At 44.5% G+C, this 18,473-nt stretch overlaps 1 protein-coding gene across 1 annotated transcript in view; it reads left to right on the top strand.

Annotated features, from left to right (window-relative positions):
* The window catches only part of lrrc73 (leucine rich repeat containing 73), a 172,934-nt gene that overhangs the window by 142,746 nt on the left and 11,715 nt on the right, over positions 1 to 18,473 (top strand). The gene's annotated exons all lie outside the window — the stretch shown is intronic.

Raw genomic sequence — 18,473 nt, 5'->3', positions numbered from 1 at the left:
CTCTCTCTCCGATTCTTCACTCTGTTTCTCTCTCTCTCTCTCTCTGATCCTTCACTCTGTTTCCCTCTCTCTCTCTGATCCTTCACTCTGTTTCCCTCTCTCTCTCTGATCCTTCACTCTGTTTCCCTTTCTCTCTCTCTGATCCTTCACTCTGTTTCTCTGTCTCTCTGATTCTTCACTCTGTTTCTCTGTCTCTCTGATTCTTCACTCTGTTTCCCTCTCCTCTCACTGATTCTTCACTCTGTTGCTTTCCCTCTCTCTGATCCTTCACTCTGTTTCTCTCTCTCTGATCCTTTACTCTGTTTCTCTCTCTCTGATCCTTCACTCTGTTTCTCTCTCTCTCTCTGATCCTTCACTCTCTTTCTCTTTCTCTCTGATCCTTCACTCTGTTTCTCTCTCTCTCTGATCCTTCACTCTGTTTCTCTCTCTCTCTGATCCTTCACTCTGTTTCACTCTATTTCTGATCCTTCAGTCTGTTTCTCTGTCTCCCTCTGATCCTTCACTCTTTCTCTCCTGTCTCTCTCTCTGATTCTTCACTCTGTTTATCTCTCTCTCTCTGATCATTCACTCTTTCTCTCCTCTCTCTCTCTGATCCTTCACTCTATTTCACACTTTCTCTGATCCTTCACTCTGTTTGTCTCTCTCTCTCTGATCCTTCACTCTTTCTCTCCTGTCTCTCTCTCTCTGATCCTTCACTCTGTTTCTCTTTCTCTCTGATCCTTCACTCTGTTTCTCTCTCTCTCTGATCCTTCACTCTGTTTTTCTCTCTCTCTCGCTCTGATCCTTCACTCTGTTTCTCTCTCTCTCTGATCTTTCACTCTGTTTGTCTCTCTCTCTGATCCTTCACTCTGTTTCACTCTATTTCTGATCCTTCAGTCTGTTTCTCTCTCTCTCTCTGATCCTTCACTCTGTTTCTCTCTCTCTCTGATTCTTCACTCTGTTTCTCTCTCTCTCTCTGATCCTTCACTCTGTTTCTCTGTCTCTCTCTGAACCTTCACTCTGTTTCTCTCTCTCTCTGATCCTTCACTCTTTCTCTCTCTCTCTCTGATTCTTCACTCTGTTGCTCTCTCTCACTATCTGGTCCTTTACTCTGTTTCTCTCTCTCTCTGCTTCTTCACTCTGTTTCCCTCTCTCTCTCTATCTGGTCCTTTACTCTGTTTCTCTCTCTCTCTGCTTCTTCACTCTGTTTCTCTCTCTCTCTCTGATCCTTCACTCTTTCTCTCTCTCACTGATTCTTCACTCTGCTTCTCTCTCTGACCCTTCACTCTGTTTCTCTCTCTGATTCTTCACTCTGTTTCACTCTCTTTCTGATCCTTCACATTATTTCCCTCACTCTCTGATCCTTCACTCTTTCTCTCCTGTCTCTCTCTCTGATCCTTCACTCTGTTTCTCCCTCTCTCTCTCTCTGATCCTTCACCCTTTCTCTCTCTCTCTCTGATTCTTCACTCTGTTTCTCTCTCTCTCCGATTCTTCACTCTGTTTCTCTCTCTCTCTCTGATCCTTCACTCTGTTTTTCTGTCTCTCTCTGATCCTTCACTCTGTTTCTCTCTCTGATCCTTCACTCTGTTTCTCTCTCTGATCCTTCACTCTGTTTCTCTCTCTGATCCTTCACTCTGTTTCTCTCTCTGATCCTTCACTGTTTCTGTCTTTCTCTGATCCTTCACTCTGTTTCAAACTCTCTGATCCCTCTCTCTCTCTCTGATTTTTCACTCGGTTTGTCTCTCTCTCTCTCTCTGATCCTTCACCCTTTCTCTCCTGTCTCCCTCTGATCCTTCACTCTGTTTGTCTCTCTCTCTGTCTGAACCTTCACTCTTTCTCTCTGTCTCTCTCTGATCCTGCTCTCTGTTTCTCTCTCTCTGATCCTTCACTGTGTTTCTCTCTCCGATCCTTCACTCTGTTTCACTCTCTTTCTGATCCTTCACTCTATTTCTCTCTCTCTCTGATCCTCAACTCTGTTTCTCTCTCTCTCTCTCTCTCTCTGATCCTTCACTCTGTTTCTCTCACTCTCTGGTACTTCACTCTTTCTCTCCTGTCACTCTCTCTGATCCATCACTCTGTTTCTCTCTCTCTGATCCCTCAGTCTGTTTCACTCTCTCTCTCTGATCTTTCACTCTGTTTCTCTCTCTGATCTTTCACTCTGTTTCTCTCTCTCTGGTCCTTCACACCATTTCTCTCTCTCTGATTCTTCACACCGTTTCTCTCTCTCTGATTCTTCACTCTGTTTCTCTCTCTCTCAGATCCTTCACTCTGAATTTTCTCTCTGATCCTTAACTCTGTTTCTCGCTCTGATCCTTCACTCTGTTTCTCTCTCTGATCCTTCACTCTGTTTCTCTCCCTCTCTGAACCTCCACTCTGTTTCTCTCTCTCTCTGATCCTTCACCCTTTCTCTCCTGTCTTTCTCTCTGATCCTTCACTGTTTTTCTCTCTAACCCTCCACTCTGTTTCTCTCTCTCTGAACCTTCACTCTGTTTCACTCTCCCTGATGCTTAACTCTGTTTCTCTCTCTGATTCCTCACTCTGTTGCTCTCTCTCTCTATCTGGTCCTTTACTCTGTTTCTCTCTCTCTCTGCTTCTTCACTCTGTTTCTCTCTCTCTCTCTGATCCTTCACTCTGTTTCTCTCTCTCACTGATTCTTCACTCTGCTTCTCTCTCTGACCCTTCACTCTGTTTCTCTCTCTCTCTCTGATCCTTCACTCTGTTTCTCTCTCTCTCTCTGATTCTTCACTCTGTTTCACTCTCTTTCTGATCCTTCACATTATTTCCCTCACTCTCTGATCCTTCACTCTTTCTCTCCTGTCTCTCTCTCTGATCCTTCACTCTGTTTCGCTCTCTCTGATCCCTCACTCTGTTTCACTCTCTCTCTCTGATCTTTCACTCTGTTTCTCTCTCTGATTCTTCACTCTGTTTCTCTCACTCTCTGATCCTTCACTCTTTCTCTCTCTCTCTCTCTCTGATCCTTCACTCTGTTTCTCTCTCTCTGATCCCTCACTCTGTTTCTCTCTCTCTCTGATCCTTCACTCTGTTTCTCTCTCTCTGATCCTTCACTCTCTTTCACTCTCTCTGATCCTTCACTGTGTTTTTCTCTCTCTCTCTCTCTCTGATCCTTCAATGTGTCTCGCTCTCTCTGACCCTTCACTGTTTCACTCTCTCTGATCCTTCACTCGGTTTCTCTATCTGATCCTTCACTCTGTTTCTCTGTCTCTCTCTGATCCTTTACTCTGTTTCTCTCTCTCTCTCTGATCCTTCACTCTGTTCCTCTCTCTCTCTCTCTGCTCCTTCACTCTGTTTCTCTCTTTCTCTGATCCTTCACTCTGTTTCTCTCTTTCTCTGATCCTTCACTCTGTTTCAATCTCTCTGATCCTTCACTCTGTTTCACTCTCTCTGATCCGTCTCTCTCTCTCTCTGATTCTTCACTCTGTTTGTCTCTCTCTCTTTCTGATCCTTCACCCTTTCTCTCCTGTCTCCCTCTAATCCTTCACTCTGTTTGTCTCTCTCTCTCTCTCTCTAAACCTTCACTCTTTCTCTCTGTCTCTCTCTCTGATCCTTATCTCTGTTTCTCTCTCTCTGATCCTTCACTGTGGTTCTCTCTCCGATCCATCACTCTGTTTCACTCTCTTTCTGATCCTTCACTCTATTCCTCTCTCTCTCTGATCCTCAACTCTGTTTCTCTCTCTCTCTCTCTCTCTCTGATTCTTCACTCTGTTTCACTCTCCCTGATCCTTAACTCTGTTTCTCTCTCTAATCCTTCACTCTGTTGCTCTCTCTCTCCATCTGGTCCTTTACTCTGTTTCTCTCTCTCTCTGATCTTTCACTCTGTTTCTCTCTCTCTCTGATCTTTCACTCTGTTTCTCTCTCTGATTCTTCACTCTGTTTCTCTCTCTCTGATCCTTCACTCTGTTTCTCTCTCTCTGATCCTTCACACCGTTTCTCTCTCTCTGATCCTTCACTCTTTTTCACACTTTCTCTGATTCACTTTGTTTCTCTCTCTCTGATTCTCTCGGTCTCGCTGATCATTCACTGTTTTTTCTCTCTCTCTCTCTCTAATCCTTCGCTCTGTTGCTTTCTCTCTCTCTGACCCTTCACTCTGTTTGACTCTCTCTCTGACCCTTCACTCTGTTTGACTCTCTCTCTCTGACCTTTCACTCTGTTTGACTCTCTCTCTGATCCTTCACTCTGTTTCACTGTATTTCTGTTCCTTCAGTCTGTTTCTCTCTCTCTCTCTGATCCTTCACTCTTTCTCTCCTGTCTCTCTCTTTGATCCTTCACTCTGGTTGTCTCTCTCTCTGATCCTTCACTCTGTTTTCTCTCTCTCTCTCTCTCTAATCCTTCACTCTGTTGCTTTGTCTCTCTCTGACCCTTCACTCTGTTTGACTCTCTCTCTCTGATCCTTCACTCTGTTTCACTCTATTTCTGATCCTTCAGTCTGTTTCTCTCCCTCTCTCTCTCTCTCTCTGATTCTTCACTCTTTTTCTCTCTCTCTCTGATTCTTCACTCTTTTTCTTTCGGTCTCGCTGATCCTTCACTGTTTTTTCTCTCTCTCTCTCGAATCCTTCACTCTGTTTGTTTCTCTCTCTGATCCTTCACTCTGTTTCACTCTATTTCTGATCCTTCGGTCTGTTTCTCTCTCTCTCTCTGATCCTTCAGTCTGTTTCTCTCCCTCTCTCGCTGATTCTTCACTCTGTTTCTCTCTCCTCTCACTGATTCTTCACTGTGTTGCTTTCTCTCTCTCTGATCCTTTACTCTGGCTCTCTCTCTGATCCATCACTCTGTTTCTGTCTCTCTCTCTGATCCTTCACTCTGTTTCTCTCTCTCTCCCTGATCCTTCACTCTGTCTCTATCTCTTTCTCTCCGATCCTTCATTTTGTTTCTCTCTCTCTCCCATGATTCTTCACTGTTTCTCTCGGTCTCGCTGATCCTTCACTCTGTTTTCTCTCTCTCTCTCTAATCCTTCACTCCGTTGCTTTCTCTCTCTCTGTTCCTTCACTCTGTTTCTCTCTCTCTCTCTAATCCTTCACTCCGTTGCTTTCTCTCTCTCTGATCCTTCACTCTGTTTCTCTCTCTCTCTGATCCTTCACTCTGTTTCTCTCTCTCTGAATCCTCACTCTGTTTCACTCTCTCTCTCTGATCTTTCACTCTGTTTCTCTCTCTGATCCTTCACTCTGTTTCTCTCACTCTCTGATCCTTCCCTCTTTCTCTCCTGTCACTCTCTCTGATCCTTCACTCTGTTTCTCTCTCTGTGATCCCTCACTCTGTTTCTCTCTCTCTGATCCTTCACACTGTTTCACTCTCTCTGATCCCTCACTCTGTTTCTCTCTCTCTGATATTTCACTCTGTTTATCTCTCTCTCTCTCTGATCCTTCAATGTGTTTCGCTCTCTCTGATCCTTCACTCTGTTTCTCTCTCTCTCTCTGATCCTTCACTCTGTTTAAATTTCCCTTTCTCTGATTCTTCACGCTGTTTCTCTCTCTCTCTCCCATGATTCTTCACTGTTTCTCTCGGTCTCGCTGATCCTTCACTGTTTTTTCTCTCTCTCTTTCTCTCTAATCCTTCACTCTGTTGCTTTCTCTCTCTCTGATCCTTCACTCGGTTTGACTCTCTCTCTGATACTTCACTCTGTTTCTCTCTATTTCTGATCCTTCAGTCTGTTTCTCTCTCTCTCTCTGATCCTTCACTCTTTCTCTCCTGTTTCAATCTCTCTAATCCTTCACTCTGTTTCACCCTCTCTGATCCCTCTCTCTCTCTCTGATTCTTCACTCTGTTTGTCTCTCTCTCTGATCCTTCACCCTTTCTCTCTCTCTCTCCCTGATCCTTCACTCTGTTTCTCTCACTCTCTGATCCTTCACTCTTTCTCTCCTGTCACTCTCTCTGATCCTTCACTCTGTTTCTCTCTCTGATCCTTCACTCTGTTTCTCTCTCTCTGATCCTTCACTCTGTTTCTCTCTCTCTGATCCTTCACTCTGTTTCTCTCTCTGGTCCTTCACTCTGTTTCTCTCACTCTGGTCCTTCACTCTGTTTCTCTCTCTGATCCTACACACCGTTTCTCTCTCTCTGATCCTTCACTCTGTTTCACTCTATTTCTGATCCTTCAGTCTGTTTCTCTCCCTCTCTCTCGCTGATTCTTCACTCTGTTTCTCTCTCCTCTCACTGATTCTTCACTCTGTTGCTTTCTCTCTCTCTGATCCTTTACTCTGGCTCTCTCTCTGATCCATCACTCTGTTTCTGTCTCTCTCTCTGATCCTTCACTCTGTTTCTCTCTCTCTCCCTGATCCTTCACTCTGTCTCTATCTCTTTCTCTCCGATCCTTCATTTTGTTTCTCTCTCTCTCCCATGATTCTTCACTGTTTCTCTCGGTCTCGCTGATCCTTCACTCTGTTTTCTCTCTCTCTCTCTCTCTAATCCTTCACTCCGTTGCTTTCTCTCTCTCTGTTCCTTCACTCTGTTTCTCTCTCTCTCTCTAATCCTTCACTCCGTTGCTTTCTCTCTCTCTGATCCTTCACTCAGTTTCTCTCTCTCTCTGATCATTCACTCTGTTTCTCTCTCTCTGATCCCTCACTCTGTTTCACTCTCTCTCTCTGATCTTTCACTCTGTTTCTCTCTCTGATCCTTCACTCTGTTTCTCTCACTCTCTGATCCTTCCCTCTTTCTCTCCTGTCACTCTCTCTGATCCTTCACTCTGTTTCTCTCTCTGTGATCCCTCACTCTGTTTCTCTCTCTCTGATCCTTCACTCTGTTTCTCTCTCTCTGATCCTTCACTCTGTTTCTCTCTCTCTGATCCTTCACTCTGTTTCTCTCTCTCTGATCCTTCACTCTGTTTCTCTCTCTCTGATCCCTCACTCTGTTTCTCTCTCTCTGATATTTCACTCTGTTTATCTCTCTCTCTCTCTCTGATCCTTCAATGTGTTTCGCTCTCTCTGATCCTTCACTCTGTTTCTCTCTCTCTCTCTGATCCTTCACTCTGTTTAAATTTCCCTTTCTCTGATTCTTCACGCTGTTTCTCTCTCTCTCTCCCATGATTCTTCACTGTTTCTCTCGGTCTCGCTGATCCTTCACTGTTTTTTCTCTCTCTCTTTCTCTCTAATCCTTCACTCTGTTGCTTTCTCTCTCTCTGATCCTTCACTCGGTTTGACTCTCTCTCTGATACTTCACTCTGTTTCTCTCTATTTCTGATCCTTCAGTCTGTTTCTCTCTCTCTCTCTGATCCTTCACTCTTTCTCTCCTGTTTCAATCTCTCTGATCCTTCACTCTGTTTCACCCTCTCTGATCCCTCTCTCTCTCTCTGATTCCTCACTCTGTTTGTCTCTCTCTCTGATCGTTCACCCTTTCTCTCTCTCTCTCCCTGATCCTTCACTCTGTTTCTCTCACTCTCTGATCCTTCACTCTTTCTCTCTCTCTCTCTCTCTGATCCTTCACTCTGTTTCTCTCTCTCTGATCCCTCACTCTGTTTCTCTCTCTCTCTGATCCTTCACTCTGTTTCTCTCTCTCTGATCCTTCACTCTCTTTCACTCTCTCTGATCCTTCACTGTGTTTTTCTCTCTCTCTCTCTCTCTGATCCTTCAATGTGTCTCGCTCTCTCTGACCCTTCACTGTTTCACTCTCTCTGATCCTTCACTCGGTTTCTCTATCTGATCCTTCACTCTGTTTCTCTGTCTCTCTCTGATCCTTTACTCTGTTTCTCTCTCTCTCTCTGATCCTTCACTCTGTTCCTCTCTCTCTCTCTCTGCTCCTTCACTCTGTTTCTCTCTTTCTCTGATCCTTCACTCTGTTTCTCTCTTTCTCTGATCCTTCACTCTGTTTCAATCTCTCTGATCCTTCACTCTGTTTCACTCTCTCTGATCCGTCTCTCTCTCTCTCTGATTCTTCACTCTGTTTGTCTCTCTCTCTTTCTGATCCTTCACCCTTTCTCTCCTGTCTCCCTCTAATCCTTCACTCTGTTTGTCTCTCTCTCTCTCTCTCTAAACCTTCACTCTTTCTCTCTGTCTCTCTCTCTGATCCTTATCTCTGTTTCTCTCTCTCTGATCCTTCACTGTGGTTCTCTCTCCGATCCATCACTCTGTTTCACTCTCTTTCTGATCCTTCACTCTATTCCTCTCTCTCTCTGATCCTCAACTCTGTTTCTCTCTCTCTCTCTCTGATTCTTCACTCTGTTTCACTCTCCCTGATCCTTAACTCTGTTTCTCTCTCTAATCCTTCACTCTGTTGCTCTCTCTCTCCATCTGGTCCTTTACTCTGTTTCTCTCTCTCTCTGATCTTTCACTCTGTTTCTCTCTCTCTCTGATCTTTCACTCTGTTTCTCTCTCTGATTCTTCACTCTGTTTCTCTCTCTCTGATCCTTCACTCTGTTTCTCTCTCTCTGATCCTTCACACCGTTTCTCTCTCTCTGATCCTTCACTCTTTTTCACACTTTCTCTGATTCACTTTGTTTCTCTCTCTCTGATTCTCTCGGTCTCGCTGATCATTCACTGTTTTTTCTCTCTCTCTCTCTCTAATCCTTCGCTCTGTTGCTTTCTCTCTCTCTGACCCTTCACTCTGTTTGACTCTCTCTCTGACCCTTCACTCTGTTTGACTCTCTCTCTCTGACCTTTCACTCTGTTTGACTCTCTCTCTGATCCTTCACTCTGTTTCACTGTATTTCTGTTCCTTCAGTCTGTTTCTCTCTCTCTCTCTGATCCTTCACTCTTTCTCTCCTGTCTCTCTCTTTGATCCTTCACTCTGGTTGTCTCTCTCTCTGATCCTTCACTCTGTTTTCTCTCTCTCTCTCTCTCTAATCCTTCACTCTGTTGCTTTGTCTCTCTCTGACCCTTCACTCTGTTTGACTCTCTCTCTCTGATCCTTCACTCTGTTTCAATCTATTTCTGATCCTTCAGTCTGTTTCTCTCCCTCTCTCTCTCTCTCTCTGATTCTTCACTCTTTTTCTCTCTCTCTCTGATTCTTCACTCTTTTTCTTTCGGTCTCGCTGATCCTTCACTGTTTTTTCTCTCTCTCTCTCGAATCCTTCACTCTGTTTGTTTCTCTCTCTGATCCTTCACTCTGTTTCACTCTATTTCTGATCCTTCGGTCTGTTTCTCTCTCTCTCTCTGATCCTTCAGTCTGTTTCTCTCCCTCTCTCGCTGATTCTTCACTCTGTTTCTCTCTCCTCTCACTGATTCTTCACTGTGTTGCTTTCTCTCTCTCTGATCCTTTACTCTGGCTCTCTCTCTGATCCATCACTCTGTTTCTGTCTCTCTCTCTGATCCTTCACTCTGTTTCTCTCTCTCTCCCTGATCCTTCACTCTGTCTCTATCTCTTTCTCTCCGATCCTTCATTTTGTTTCTCTCTCTCTCCCATGATTCTTCACTGTTTCTCTCGGTCTCGCTGATCCTTCACTCTGTTTTCTCTCTCTCTCTCTAATCCTTCACTCCGTTGCTTTCTCTCTCTCTGTTCCTTCACTCTGTTTCTCTCTCTCTCTCTAATCCTTCACTCCGTTGCTTTCTCTCTCTCTGATCCTTCACTCTGTTTCTCTCTCTCTCTGATCCTTCACTCTGTTTCTCTCTCTCTGAATCCTCACTCTGTTTCACTCTCTCTCTCTGATCTTTCACTCTGTTTCTCTCTCTGATCCTTCACTCTGTTTCTCTCACTCTCTGATCCTTCCCTCTTTCTCTCCTGTCACTCTCTCTGATCCTTCACTCTGTTTCTCTCTCTGTGATCCCTCACTCTGTTTCTCTCTCTCTGATCCTTCACACTGTTTCACTCTCTCTGATCCCTCACTCTGTTTCTCTCTCTCTGATATTTCACTCTGTTTATCTCTCTCTCTCTCTGATCCTTCAATGTGTTTCGCTCTCTCTGATCCTTCACTCTGTTTCTCTCTCTCTCTCTGATCCTTCACTCTGTTTAAATTTCCCTTTCTCTGATTCTTCACGCTGTTTCTCTCTCTCTCTCCCATGATTCTTCACTGTTTCTCTCGGTCTCGCTGATCCTTCACTGTTTTTTCTCTCTCTCTTTCTCTCTAATCCTTCACTCTGTTGCTTTCTCTCTCTCTGATCCTTCACTCGGTTTGACTCTCTCTCTGATACTTCACTCTGTTTCTCTCTATTTCTGATCCTTCAGTCTGTTTCTCTCTCTCTCTCTGATCCTTCACTCTTTCTCTCCTGTTTCAATCTCTCTGATCCTTCACTCTGTTTCACCCTCTCTGATCCCTCTCTCTCTCTCTGATTCTTCACTCTGTTTGTCTCTCTCTCTGATCCTTCACCCTTTCTCTCTCTCTCTCCCTGATCCTTCACTCTGTTTCTCTCACTCTCTGATCCTTCACTCTTTCTCTCCTGTCACTCTCTCTGATCCTTCACTCTGTTTCTCTCTCTGATCCTTCACTCTGTTTCTCTCTCTCTGATCCTTCACTCTGTTTCTCTCTCTCTGATCCTTCACTCTGTTTCTCTCTCTGGTCCTTCACTCTGTTTCTCTCACTCTGGTCCTTCACTCTGTTTCTCTCTCTGATCCTACACACCGTTTCTCTCTCTCTGATCCTTCACTCTGTTTCACTCTATTTCTGATCCTTCAGTCTGTTTCTCTCCCTCTCTCTCGCTGATTCTTCACTCTGTTTCTCTCTCCTCTCACTGATTCTTCACTCTGTTGCTTTCTCTCTCTCTGATCCTTTACTCTGGCTCTCTCTCTGATCCATCACTCTGTTTCTGTCTCTCTCTCTGATCCTTCACTCTGTTTCTCTCTCTCTCCCTGATCCTTCACTCTGTCTCTATCTCTTTCTCTCCGATCCTTCATTTTGTTTCTCTCTCTCTCCCATGATTCTTCACTGTTTCTCTCGGTCTCGCTGATCCTTCACTCTGTTTTCTCTCTCTCTCTCTCTCTAATCCTTCACTCCGTTGCTTTCTCTCTCTCTGTTCCTTCACTCTGTTTCTCTCTCTCTCTCTAATCCTTCACTCCGTTGCTTTCTCTCTCTCTGATCCTTCACTCAGTTTCTCTCTCTCTCTGATCATTCACTCTGTTTCTCTCTCTCTGATCCCTCACTCTGTTTCACTCTCTCTCTCTGATCTTTCACTCTGTTTCTCTCTCTGATCCTTCACTCTGTTTCTCTCACTCTCTGATCCTTCCCTCTTTCTCTCCTGTCACTCTCTCTGATCCTTCACTCTGTTTCTCTCTCTGTGATCCCTCACTCTGTTTCTCTCTCTCTGATCCTTCACTCTGTTTCTCTCTCTCTGATCCTTCACTCTGTTTCTCTCTCTCTGATCCTTCACTCTGTTTCTCTCTCTCTGATCCTTCACTCTGTTTCTCTCTCTCTGATCCTTCACTCTGTTTCTCTCTCTCTGATCCTTCACTCTGTTTCTCTCTCTCTGATCCCTCACTCTGTTTCTCTCTCTCTGATATTTCACTCTGTTTATCTCTCTCTCTCTCTCTGATCCTTCAATGTGTTTCGCTCTCTCTGATCCTTCACTCTGTTTCTCTCTCTCTCTCTGATCCTTCACTCTGTTTAAATTTCCCTTTCTCTGATTCTTCACGCTGTTTCTCTCTCTCTCTCCCATGATTCTTCACTGTTTCTCTCGGTCTCGCTGATCCTTCACTGTTTTTTCTCTCTCTCTTTCTCTCTAATCCTTCACTCTGTTGCTTTCTCTCTCTCTGATCCTTCACTCGGTTTGACTCTCTCTCTGATACTTCACTCTGTTTCTCTCTATTTCTGATCCTTCAGTCTGTTTCTCTCTCTCTCTCTGATCCTTCACTCTTTCTCTCCTGTTTCAATCTCTCTGATCCTTCACTCTGTTTCACCCTCTCTGATCCCTCTCTCTCTCTCTGATTCCTCACTCTGTTTGTCTCTCTCTCTGATCGTTCACCCTTTCTCTCTCTCTCTCCCTGATCCTTCACTCTGTTTCTCTCACTCTCTGATCCTTCACTCTTTCTCTCCTGTCACTCTCTCTGATCCTTCACTCTGTTTCTCTCTCTCTGATCCTTCACTCTGTTTCTCTCTCTCTGATCCTTCACTCTGTTTCTCTCTCTCTGATCCTTCACTCTGTTTCTCTCTCTCTGATCCTTCACTCTGTTTCTCTCTCTGATCCTTCACTCTGTTTCTCTCACTCTGGTCCTTCACTCTGTTTCTCTCTCTGATCCTACACACCGTTTCTCTCTCTCTGATCCTTCACTCTGTTTCACTCTCTCTGATCACTCACTCTGTTTCTCTATCTCTCTGATTCTTCACTCTGTTTCTCTCTCTCTCTCTGATCCTTCACTCTTTCTCTCCTGTCTCTCTCTCTGATCCTTCACTCTGTTTCTCTCTCTCTGATCCTTCACTCTGTTTCACTCTCTCTGATCACTCACTCTGTTTCTCTCTCTCTCTGATTCTTCACTCTGTTTCTGTCTCTGATCCTTCACTCTGTTTCTCTCTCTCTGATCCTTCACTCTGTTTCACTCTCTCTGATCCTTCACTCTGTTTCACTCTCTCTGATCTTTCACTCTGTTTCACTCTCTCTGATCCTTCACTCTGTTTCACTCTCTCTGATCCTTCACTGTGTTTCTCTCTCTCTCTCTCTGATCTTTCACTCTGTTTCTCTCTCCGATCCTTCACTCTGTTCCTCTCTCTCTCTCCGATCCTTCACTCTGTTCCTCTCTCTCTCTCTGATTCTTCACTCTGTTTCAATCTCTCTGATCCTTCACTCTGTTTCTCTCTCTGATTCGTCACCCTTTCTCTCCTGTCTCTCTCTCTGATCCTTCACTCTGTTTCTCTCTCTCTGATCCTTCACTGTGTTTTTCTCTCTCTCACTCTCTGATCCTTCACTGTTTCACTCTCTCTGATCTTTCACTCTCTTTCTCTCTCTGATCCTTCACTCTGTTTCTCTGTCTCTCTCTGATCCTTCACTCTGTTTCTCTCACTCTGGTCCTTCACTCTGTTTCTCTCTCTGATCCTTCACTCTGTTTCTCTCTCTGATCCTACACACCGTTTCTCTCTCTCTGATTCTTCACTCTGTTTCTCTCTCTCTCAGATCCTTCACTCTGAATTTTCTCTCTGATCCATAACTCTGTTTCACTCTCCCTGATCCTTAACTCTGTTTCTCTCTCTGATCCTTAACTCTGTTTCTCTCTCTGACCCTTCACTCTGTTTCTCTCTCTCTCTGATCTTTCACTCTGTTTCTCTCTCTGACCCTTCACTCTGTTTCTCTCACTCTCTGATCCTTCACTCTTTCTCTCCTGTCACTCTCTCTGATCCTTCACTCTGTTTCTCTCTCTCTGATCCCTCACTCTGTTTCTCTCTCTCACTCTCTGATCCTTCACTCTGTTTCTCTCTCTCTGATCACTCACTCTGTTTCTCTCTCTGATTCTTCACTCTGTCTCTGTCTCTGATCCTTCACTCTGGTTCTCTCTCTCTGATCCTTCACTCTATTTCTCTCTCTCTCTCTGATCCTTCACTCTCTCTCTCTCTCCGATCCTTCACTCTGTTCCTCTCTCTCTCTCTCTGATTCTTCACTCTGTTTCACTCTCTTGCTGATCCTTCACTCTATTTCTCTCTCTCTCTGATTCTTCACTCTGTTTCTCTCTCTGATCCTTCACTCTGTTTCTCTCACTCTGGTCCTTCACTCTGTTTCTCTCTCTGATCCTTCACTCTGTTTCTCTCTCTGATCCTACACACCGTTTCTCTCTCTCTGATTCTTCACTCTGTTTCTCTCTCTCTCAGATCCTTCAATCTGAATTTTCTCTCTGATCCATAACTCTGTTTCACTCTCCCTGATCCTTAACTCTGTTTCTCTCTCTGATCTTTAACTCTGTTTCTCTCTCTGATCTTTAACTCTGTTTCTCTCTCTGACCCTTCACTCTGTTTCTCTCTCTCTCTGATCCTTCACCCTTTCTCTCCTGTCTCTCTCTCTGATCCGTCACTGTTTTTCTCTCTGATCCTCCACTCTGTTTCTCTCTCTCTGATCCTTAACTCTGTTTCTCTCTCTCTGATCCTTCACTCTCTTTCTCTCTCTCTGATCCTTAACTCTGTTTCTCTCTCTCTGATCCTTAACTCTGTTTCTCTCTCTCTGATCCTTCACTCTCTTTCTCTCTCTCTGATCCTTAACTCTGTTTCACTCTCTCTGATCCTTAACTCTGTTTCACTCTCCCTGATCCTTAACTCCGTTTCTCTCTCTGATCCTTCACTCTGTTGCTCTCTCTCTCTATCTGGTCCCTTACTCGGTTTCTCTCTCTCTGATTCTTCACTCTGTTTCTCTCTCTCTGATCCTTCTCTCTCTCTCTCTCTCTCTGATCCTTCACTCTGTTTCTCTCTCTGATTCTTCACTCTGTTTCTCTCTCTCTGATCCTTCTCTCTCTCTCTCTCTCTGATCCTTCTCTCTCTCTCTCTCTCTCTGATTCTTCACTCTGTTTCGCTCTCTTTCTGATCCTCAAATCTGTTTCTCCCTCTCTCTCTCTCTGATCCTTCACTCTTTCTCTCCTGTCTCTCTCTCTGATCCTTCACTCTGTTTCGCTCTCTCTCTCTGATCCTCAAATCTGTTTCTCCCTCTCTCTCTCTCTGATCCTTCACCCTTTCTCTCCTGTCTCTCTCTCTGATCCTTCACTCTGTTTCACTCTCTCTCTCTGATCTTTCACTCTGTTTCTCTCACTCTCTGATCCTTCACTCTTTCTCTCCTGTCTCTCTCTCTGATCCCTCACTCTGTTTCTCTCTCTCTGATCCCTCACTCTGTTTCTCTCTCTCTCTGATCCTTCACTCTGTTTCTCTCTCTCTGATCCTTCACTCTGTTTCACTCTCTCTGATCACTCACTCTGTTTCTCTCTCTCTCTGATTCTTCACTCTGTTTCTGTCTCTGATCCTTCACTCTGTTTCTCTCTCTCTGATCATTCACTCTGTTTCACTCTCTTTGATCCTTCACTCTGTTTCACTCTCTCTGATCCTTCACTCTGTTTCACTCTCTCTGATCCTTCACTCTGTTTCACTCTCTCTGATCCTTCACTGTGTTTCTCTCTCTCTCTCTCTGATCTTTCACTCTGTTTCTCTCTCCGATCCTTCACTCTGTTCCTCTCTCTCTCTCTGATCCTTCACTCTGTTTCTCCCTCTCTGATCCTTCACTCTATTTCTCTCTCTCTCTCTGATCCTTCACTCTGTTTCTCTCTCTGATCCTTCACTCTGTTTCTCTCTCTCTCTCTGATTCTTCACTCTGTTTCACTCTCTTGCTGATCCCTCACTCTGTTTCAATCTCTCTGATCCTTCACTCTGTTCCTCTCTCTCTCTCTGATTCTTCACTCTGTTTCACTCTCTTGCTGATCCTTCACTCTATTTCTCTCTCTCTCTGATCCTTCACTCTGTTTCAATCTCTCTGGTCCTTCACTCTGTTTCTCTCTCTGATCCTACACACCGTTTCTCTCTCTCTGATCCTTCACTCTGTTTCACTCTCTCTGATCACTCACTCTGTTTCTCTATCTCTCTGATTCTTCACTCTGTTTCTCTCTCTCTCAGATCCTTCACTCTGAATTTTCTCTCTGATCCATAACTCTGTTTCACTCTCCCTGATCCTTAACTCTGTTTCTCTCTCTGACCCTTCACTCTGTTTCTCTCTCTGACCCTTCACTCTGTTTCTCTCTCTGACCCTTCACTCTGTTTCTCTCTCTCTGATCTTTCACTCTGTTTCTCTCTCTGACCCTTCACTCTGTTTCTCTCACTCTCTGATCCTTCACTCTTTCTCTCCTGTCACTCTCTCTGATCCTTCACTCTGTTTCACTCTCTCTGATCACTCACTCTGTTTCTCTCTCTCTCTGATTCTTCACTCTGTCTCTGTCGCTGATCCTTCACTCTGGTTCTCTCTCTCTGATCCTTCACTCTGTTTCACTCTCTTTGATCCTTCACTCTGTTTCACTCTCTCTGATCCTTCACTCTGTTTCACTCTCTCTGATCCTTCACTCTGTTTCACTCTCTCTGATCCTTCACTGTGTTTCTCTCTCTCTCCGATCCTTCACTCTGTTCCTCTCTCTCTCTCTCTGATTCTTCACTCTGTTTCACTCTCTTGCTGATCCTTCACTCTATTTCTCTCTCTCTCTGATCCTTCGCTCTGTTTCAATCTCTCTGATCCTTCACTCTGTTTCTCTCTCTGATCCTTCACTCTGTTTCTCTCACTCTGGTCCTTCACTCTGTTTCTCTCTCTGATCCTTCACTCTGTTTCTCTCTCTGATCCTACACACCGTTTCTCTCTCTCTGATTCTTCACTCTGTTTCTCTCTCTCTCAGATCCTTCAATCTGAATTTTCTCTCTGATCCATAACTCTGTTTCGCTCTCCCTGATCCTTAACTCTGTTTCTCTCTCTGATCTTTAACTCTGTTTCTCTCTCTGACCCTTCACTCTGTTTCTCTGTCTCTCTGATCCTCCACTCTGTTTCTCTCTGTCTGATCCTTAACTCTGTTTCTCTCTCTCTGATCCTTCACTCTCTTTCTCTCTCTCTGATCCTTAACTCTGTTTTGCTCTCCCTGATCCTTAACTCTGTTTCTCTCTCTGATCTTTAACTCTGTTTCTCTCTCTGACCCTTCACTCTGTTTCTCTGTCTCTCTGATCCTCCACTCTGTTTCTCTCTGTCTGATCCTTAACTCCGTTTCTCTCTCTGATCCTTCACTCTGTTGCTCTCTCTCTCTATCTGGTCCCTCACTCGGTTTCTCTCTCTCTCTGATTCTTCACTCTGTTTCTCTCTCTCTGATCCTTCTCTCTCTCTCTCTCTCTGATCCTTCACTCTGTTTCTCTCTCTGATTCTTCACTCTGTTTCGCTCTCTTTCTGATCCTTCACATTATTTCCCTCACTCTCTGATCCTTCACTCTTTCTCTCCTGTCTCTCTCTCTGATCCTTCACTCTGTTTCTCTCTCTCTGATCCTTCACTCTGTTTCACTCTCTCTGATCACTCACTCTGTTTCTCTCTCTCTCTGATTCTTCACTCTGTTTCTGTCTCTGATCCTTCACTCTGTTTCTCTCTCTCTGATCCTTCACTCTGTTTCACTCTCTCTGATCCTTCACTCTGTTTCACTCTCTCTGATCTTTCACTCTGTTTCACTCTCTCTGATCCTTCACTCTGTTTCACTCTCTCTGATCCTTCACTGTGTTTCTCTCTCTCTCTCTCTGATCTTTCACTCTGTTTCTCTCTCCGATCCTTCACTCTGTTCCTCTCTCTCTCTCCGATCCTTCACTCTGTTCCTCTCTCTCTCTCTGATTCTTCACTCTGTTTCAATCTCTCTGATCCTTCACTCTGTTTCTCTCTCTGATTCGTCACCCTTTCTCTCCTGTCTCTCTCTCTGATCCTTCACTCTGTTTCTCTCTCTCTGATCCTTCACTGTGTTTTTCTCTCTCTCACTCTCTGATCCTTCACTGTTTCACTCTCTCTGATCTTTCACTCTCTTTCTCTCTCTGATCCTTCACTCTGTTTCTCTGTCTCTCTCTGATCCTTCACTCTGTTTCTCTCTCTCTCTGATCCTTCACTGTGTTTTTCTCTCTCTCTCTCTCTGATCCTTCACTGTTTCACTCCCTCTGATCTTTCACTCTCTTTCTCTCTCTGATCCTTCACTCTGTTTCTCTCTCTCTGATCCTTCACTCTGTTTCACTCTCTCTGATCCTTCACTCTGTTTCTCTCTCTCTGATCCTTCACTCTGTTTCTCTCCCTCTGATCCTTCACTGTGTTTCTCTCTCTCTCTCCGATCTTTCACTCTGTTCCTCTCTCTCTCTCTGATTCTTCACTCTGTTTCACTCGCTTGCTGATCCTTCACTCTATTTCTCTCTCTCTCTGATCCTTCGCTCTGTTTCAATCGCTCTCTGATTCGTCACCCTTTCTCTCCTGTCTCTCTCTCTGATCCTTCACTCTGTTTCTCTCTCTCTGATCCTTCACTGTGTTTCCCTCTCTCTGATCTTTCACTCTGTTTCTCTCTCCGATCCTTCACTCTGTTCCTCTCTCTCTCTCTGATTCTTCACTGTGTTTCTCTCTCTCTGATCCTTCACTCTGTTTCACTCTCTCTGATCCTTCACTCTGTTTCACTCTCTCTGATCCTTCACTGTGTTTCTCTCTCTCTCTCTCTGATCTTTCACTCTGTTTCTCTCTCCGATCCTTCACTCTGTTCCTCTCTCTCTCTCTCTGATCCTTCACTCTGTTTCTCTCACTCTCTGATCCTTCACTCTTTCTCTCCTGTCTCTCTCTCTGATCCCTCACTCTGTTTCTCTCTCTCTGATCCCTCACTCTGTTTCTCTCTCTCTCTGATCCTTCACTCTGTTTCTCTCTCTCTGATCCTTCACTCTGTTTCACTCTCTCTGATCACTCACTCTGTTTCTCTCTCTCTCTGATTCTTCACTCTGTTTCTGTCTCTGATCCTTCACTCTGTTTCTCTCTCTCTGATCCTTCACTCTGTTTCACTCTCTCTGATCCTTCACTCTGTTTCACTCTCTCTGATCCTTCACTGTGTTTCTCTCTCTCTCTCTCTGATCTTTCACTCTGTTTCTCTCTCCGATCCTTCACTCTGTTCCTCTCTCTCTCTCTGATTCTTCACT

Source organism: Mustelus asterias, chromosome 5 (genome assembly GCF_964213995.1).
Source record: "Mustelus asterias chromosome 5, sMusAst1.hap1.1, whole genome shotgun sequence".
Lineage (NCBI taxonomy): Eukaryota > Metazoa > Chordata > Chondrichthyes > Carcharhiniformes > Triakidae > Mustelus > Mustelus asterias.
The sequence above is the reverse complement of the archived record's forward strand: the minus strand, read 5'-3'. Positions and strand labels throughout refer to the sequence as shown.